The sequence below is a fragment of the Octodon degus genome, unplaced genomic scaffold (genome assembly GCF_000260255.1).
Source record: "Octodon degus isolate 3935 unplaced genomic scaffold, OctDeg1.0 scaffold00004, whole genome shotgun sequence".
NCBI classification, from domain to species: Eukaryota; Metazoa; Chordata; class Mammalia; order Rodentia; family Octodontidae; genus Octodon; species Octodon degus.
The window spans coordinates 23,150,822-23,156,821 of record NW_004524580.1 but is presented as its reverse complement, the minus strand read 5'-3'; the positions used below and the strand labels follow the sequence as shown (position 1 = coordinate 23,156,821).

The window sequence follows — 6,000 nt, the reverse complement described above, 5'->3', positions numbered from 1 at the left end:
GGGGGGGTGACAGTGAGCAGAAACACCCCTGGGCATGCCCGGCCGAGTGTAAGGTGCTGGACTTGGCCCAGTGGCCCCGGCCCTGGGCGGGTGACCCCATCACATGCCCTCTCCTGTACCCCTCTGTGTCTTAGGATTATGTTTACCACTGCCTTCCCTTTTCTCCAGCATGGTACCGCCTGTGCGACTCTAAGTTTACGCCTGAGCAAGGTGGAAGTTACTGTGAACACCGCCTTCTTTAACTTTCTACGCTTGTACATTTAGCTTCCTGCAGCGCTGGTTCATGTGACTCCACTGTACACACATGTATGTATGTGAGTGTGTGTGTGTGTATGTGTGTGCTTACCTCTGTCCTTTTGGGCATAGGCCTTTAGGTGATGGGTTATTTTGTTGTTTTCTTGTGAACAATGATTCTGTGAATATTTCTAATGTGCTTTTCTAACTTAGGCATAGTAGTTCTGGGTCTCTAGGGCCTGTGGATATTCAAACGCTAAACTATTCATTTATACGTATTTAGTACAGGGGATACAGGGTCTCACTATGTAGATCAGACTCGTAGTGATCCTTCTGTTTTCAGCCTCCCAAGTGCTGGGATTACAGGCACGTGCCACCACCGCCAGTCTCAATCCCCGTCTCAGCACACCCTAGGTGCGGGACTGAAATAGCTTGGTGTGCTATTTTATTTTTAATAAAATGGTGTGCTAAATTATTTTTAATAAAAAATAATTCAATGTAAACATATCAGATATATCTTATCAACTGTTTTTAGTATTGTTTCATTTAAAATAAAGCCTAGAGCCAGCAAAATTTTTTTTCTTAATGAAAGTAATCCTGTTCTGTTTTGGCTTCTGAGAAACTAATTTCAACCTTAAGCACATGGCTTTATTGCTTCTTTAGTTATTGTGATAGAAATTGTCTTTGAAAGGTAAAACCAAACACTGACATCTAGAGATCAATAAAACGGGCCAGCCCTCAGGTCGCAGGAGCTGCCTGTAAACAGTCATGCGGTGAACTCCTGACCATCGTGGGCCTTCAGTGACCGCAGGGACCTGTCCTGGAGCCTGGCAGTGCTTCACGAGGCGGTCGTTGCGCTGTGTGAGCAGCGGGCTGTGAGCTTACGCACACCCGGCCAGAGCTGCCTCGAACCTGGGCTGTAGGTGCGGCCTGTTGCTCCGGCTGTATCCTGGGAGGGATGGCACACTAACCCCATGGGCGGGTGTGAGGCTGCAGTGGTTGTATATCTAACAGATGGTCACACGGAAAAGGTACAGTGAAAATACGGCACAGAATGATACACCTGAGGACCTGCCCAGAGCTGCAGGCTGTGTAGACGCTGCATTTCGGCCACACAACAGTGATTTAAAATTCCTGCTGTCACGTGGGGGCTGGGTTTGAGGCAGCATCTCACTGTGTGGTACAGGCTGGCCTCAAATTTGCAGTGACCATTCTGCCTCAGCCTCCTAAGTACTGGGATGTCAAGTGTGCGCCACCACGCCCAACTAGTGCTACTTTTTTTACCTTATAAAAATTTCAAATTTTTATAACTTTTAGTTTTTGGCATAACACTTTATGCACTTCATTTAAAAGACAGACATATTGTGTCACTGTACAGAAATATTTTCTTTGTATCCTTATGCTATAAGAATTTTTTTATTTTAGTTTTCAGACATCATTTGTCAGACGGGACACAGACACGCCTAGGAGCCTAGTCCCGCACAGGTCAGGACTGTCGAGGCCCGTGTCTCCCACTGCCACATCTTGTTCCCTTGGAGGTCAGAGGCGCCAGTAATACGCAGGGAACTGTCCCCTCCTATGTTAAGGGCGCCTCCCGAATGTGAATGCCATGCCTGGGTCTGTTTTACAGTTAGCTTCTTTTTTTTTGGTACAAATGCATGTTAAAATGTGGACAAGTACAGTGAACGCATGAAACGGTAGCCTTGTCCTATTGTCAAGTGTTACGCCCCGCTCCCAGGTGCTGCTCTTGATAGGCGACACAGCTGCGGGTGTAGAGCAGATGTGGGTACAGCAGGTGCGCTCACCAGTGTGAGGCATTCGCTGTGCTCTGATGCCAGGGACGGGTGACGGCATGGTGACAGGGACCTCTCAGCTCCATCAGAATCTTAGGGGACCCCTGTTGCACACAGCCCATCATCAGGAAGTGTTCTTATGCAGCCTGTGTGCACGTGTGTGCCTGCCTCTGTCCTGGCCTGCCCTGGGGTAGTGCTGTGGTGTCACCCACAGAGGGAAGAGTCTGTGTGGGAAAGTCTGTGCCCACACAGCACAGAGTCAGAGCTGTGCACACTGGGAACTGTCGCGCTCAGTAGAAACGTTACAGTTGTACTGGTACTTTGAGAGGTTGGTATTTTGTGAAGAACTATGTAAGAGATCTAATATTAACGTACCATGTTTTTCATGGATTCGTTTTGACTTGAAAGCTTGTATTTATGATATGAAAATCCCAGATTGGTTCTCTAAAATGTTTTTGGGAATACCTTTTAAGATGTGGTCTTCATTCCTTGGAAAATTGAGTTGGATGGCTCTTTGCAGGAGCAAGTTACTCTTCTAAAAGTATTCCTGTAACTACATCATTTAGTTCATTTGTAGTTGTAAATGTTCCTGCTATCCTGAAGGCCAGTTATTTTGATTTTGTTGGTAACATCATAGCCCCTTAGAGGAGTCAAATAAACATCAGAATGCACTAGTGGAATTTTGTAGGTATTTGGGCTGAGTCTCAATTTGAGGATGAAGGCTTATATTTGTCAAAAATATGAAAATCAGCTAAATAAAAAAATAAGCTCTGTCAAAAAGAACATGAAATAAAAATTTTTCTTGGTGGGATATGGTGGCATGTACCTGTAATCTGAGCTATTCAGGGCGTTGAGGCAGGGGGATGGCAAGCTCAAACCAACCTGGGCAGTTTGGAGCTGGGGGGGTAGCATTGGGGTGGAGTTCTTGCCTAGCATGCACAAGCCCCATACCCCCTCACACACATGGTAACTACCATCCACAATGCTTAGCTATCCTTCTAGAAATTTCTGTATAGAGTACACTTGCATACATCTAGAATAGCCCCTTCTTCAAAGCACAAGTGAGTGTGTTCTGTGCACAAGCTCTGCGTGTTGTAAGTGTGGCTTGGACAGCGTGCCGTGGTGGCCTGCTCATACCCACTTCCATTACAGAGGCTGCACCATTCTCCAGGGAGCTAGAATTGTGTGAAGCGATTCATTACTGATGGATGCCTCTGGTAGTGACAGCACTGTGGAAACAGACTCTCATTGTAGAAGCAGCAAAGAAAACTGAAGAAAGAGGCAGAAGGCCTGTAAAAACGTGGGTCTCCTGTTCTGTTCCATAAGTCTCTTGATGACATATGTTTTGCCAGTTTTAGGATGTTTTGAGAACTATATGAAAGTTTTAAAAAGATAGATTTTTTCTTCCTTGCCTTTCTTTCGTTGTGATGGAAGAAAAGGAGATAGTAGTGTTTAAAAAAAAAAAAAATCCAAGGAAGGGGGATGTATTTGCGACTTAATGGCTGAAGTGCTCTTGTCTTGTACCTGTGGGGCAGGCTCCCGGTGGCACCTGGGCTCTCTGCCCACACCTCACCGGCAGACCTGTCTCACCATATGCATCTGTTGGACACGAAGGGTTTGGGTGTTTGCAAACAGTGAGTTTCCCAGCAGTGCACCATTTCCCTTTGCTTTTGCTTGTTTGTTTGTTTTGGGATTGAACTCAGGCCCTTGTGCTTGCCCTTGCGTTTATTCCACTGAGCCATCTCCCCAGCCCCTCCCTTTGCTTTCTGCCTTGTACCCGGGCCTGTTCTGACAGCAGAGGCTGAAACCCTTAAGTGTTCTGCTTTCGTGCTGTCCTGCAGCAGGGCTGGGCCTGTGACTCTGCGGCCCAAAAGGACCTGAGGGCAAATCTGCCAAGAGGCTTCTGGAGGTTTTCCTCCCTGATACAACAGAAGAGAAGAGAGATGCATACTCGTCTGCAGATTTGGGATTATCCACCATGGATCCTAGAACTCTAGTAGTTCTTTTGCCTCCCTGAGACACAAGCAAATGTCCCAAAAATCAGTGAAGTGAGAAAATTGGAAAGTGTTTAGCTCCCTAATGTTTTTCAGCCTCCAAATTAGCCCTGTCCTCTGATCTTCATTTGCAAGATCGTAAATGCTTTCCCTATTGATTCTTCTTTTGTTCCATTCCTGAAATTACTCTACCTATCTGGCATTGTGCCCATAGGAAATAATACCAAAGCAGCAAAATGAGTCGCTTGCAAAGACAATTAGGGGCCTGCTGTGTTCAGGAGACAATGTGAGCCTCTGAGGCTGCCAAAAAATAAAAATAATTAATATGAGGCAGTAAAGGATTGAGCCACAAGGGCTCTAAATAGAAGTGATTATTAGGCTGGGAGTGATCAGACTTGATTTCATACGGTAAAGGTTTAAGTTAAGCCAGAAATTCAAGGAACCCTAAAGATTGGCGAGGAAGAGCTAGGAAGCATGATCCAGGAAGCCTAGGCTCTGGACCGAACACGGACTGCAGCGCCCCCTGCCCCACCCGGGCTCAGACGGGCTCATCCGCTTCTGTGTTGCCCCCTCATCCGGCTCCTTAGTTTCTTTGATACACTAAGCAAATTGCAGAAGAGTGGCAAACTAGCAAGCATCTGTCATGCTGCTAGCAGTCACGGGCACTCAATAGATGGTGGCAGGGAAGGAGGGAAAGACGGCAACAGGGCACAGTGTGGCAGAGACCTGGTCATGTCTCTGCCACACTGCCCAGCCAGAGCAAGGTCGGCTGGTCAGGCCAGTTGGTCCAGGCAAGTGTACAAAGTCTGGACAGGGACAGGGTTGGGTCAAGACCTGGGCGACCTAGACTTCCAGCCTCAGGAATTTCAGCCTTGCCCTGTAGACACCGTGTACCCGACCACCGAGACGGGCCTGGAGGCTGCAGGCCTGTGTCTCACACTCAGGACGGACTTGTACCCCGTTGAGGGAATTAGGACGTAGGTTGGTCAAAAACAGTGGAAAAGATTCATCAAATTTTGGATGAAAGATGCTATAAAATAGGAAATTAATGATCAGACCCAAATCTGCTTCTATTTAATTCTTGTCTAATTCCACCTGTCACTTTCCTGTTTATGCATAGTTTAGTTCTTTTGAAGGATTTGCCCCTTAGTTACCTCTGATTACATATGATTTAACACTTCAAGTCAGTCCACGTGAAGTAGATACTCACTGATTATTGACCACTTGCTTAGCCAGGATGAAAAGCAACCGAGCAAAGTCTTCCTGACACGGAGATTGTGATATTTACAGGTATCTTTACAGTGGCTTTAATCACAAGAGTCATAACAACATTTAGAGCAGTGAATGATCTCAGAGGGATCAAAGTGCAGAAATCAAGAACTTTCAGTTCATTAAGTTTTAATGTCTTGGGCTGAATGAGGTTTCATGGTGTTCTCAGTTGGTGAATCTCGAACAGATGGTCCTTAACATTGTGAAATGCTGAATAAAGCAGGTGGGCTGAGACGGACTAGTGAAGTGTACCGCATCTCGGTACTGTGAGGAAGAGAACGGCCCTTGGTGTCCTCAGCTTTCCCAGGGCAGAAAGGAAGGCAAAGAGAAAATGCCATCGCTCTTACATCTGAGGGGACGAGGCATGGGCCAAGTTTCTTCAGAGGGCAGTTTACCCTTTGGGTGTGAGATTAATGTTTCAAGCAGTAGTTCTGCACACAGGCAGCTCTGTGGTAGGCTCGCAGCAGGTGTCCCTCCCATAGAGTTCTCCCGGTCTCTGGGGGCGTTAGGGCTGCGCGCCAGGTACAGTCCCATGCTTTCGTCCACTGCAGTTCCCAGTAAAGAGAAAAAGCGGCCTCTGGCTTCGCACTTCTCTCAGACAGCCTTCCACCCCCCAGCCCCATTCCCGCCTTATTTCCTTTTATTAATATAATCTACTTTTTTTTTCAGGCACAGTTAGTGTCATAGAAGTATAAGTGGTGATCAAAATG

At 46.7% G+C, this 6,000-nt stretch overlaps 1 protein-coding gene across 6 annotated transcripts in view; it reads left to right on the top strand.

Annotated features, from left to right (window-relative positions):
- Tmcc3 (transmembrane and coiled-coil domain family 3) overlaps positions 1 to 6,000 on the top strand; it is a 287,348-nt gene that overhangs the window by 251,184 nt on the left and 30,164 nt on the right. For 2 of the 6 annotated variants that reach the window (XM_023716465.1, XM_023716459.1), the window contains exon 2: positions 3,180 to 3,347. The exons of the other annotated variants lie outside the window; for them this stretch is intronic. The gene's annotated coding sequence lies outside the window, so the exon portion shown is untranslated. The remainder of the gene's footprint in view (positions 1 to 3,179; positions 3,348 to 6,000) is intronic. 6 annotated transcript variants of the gene reach the window in all.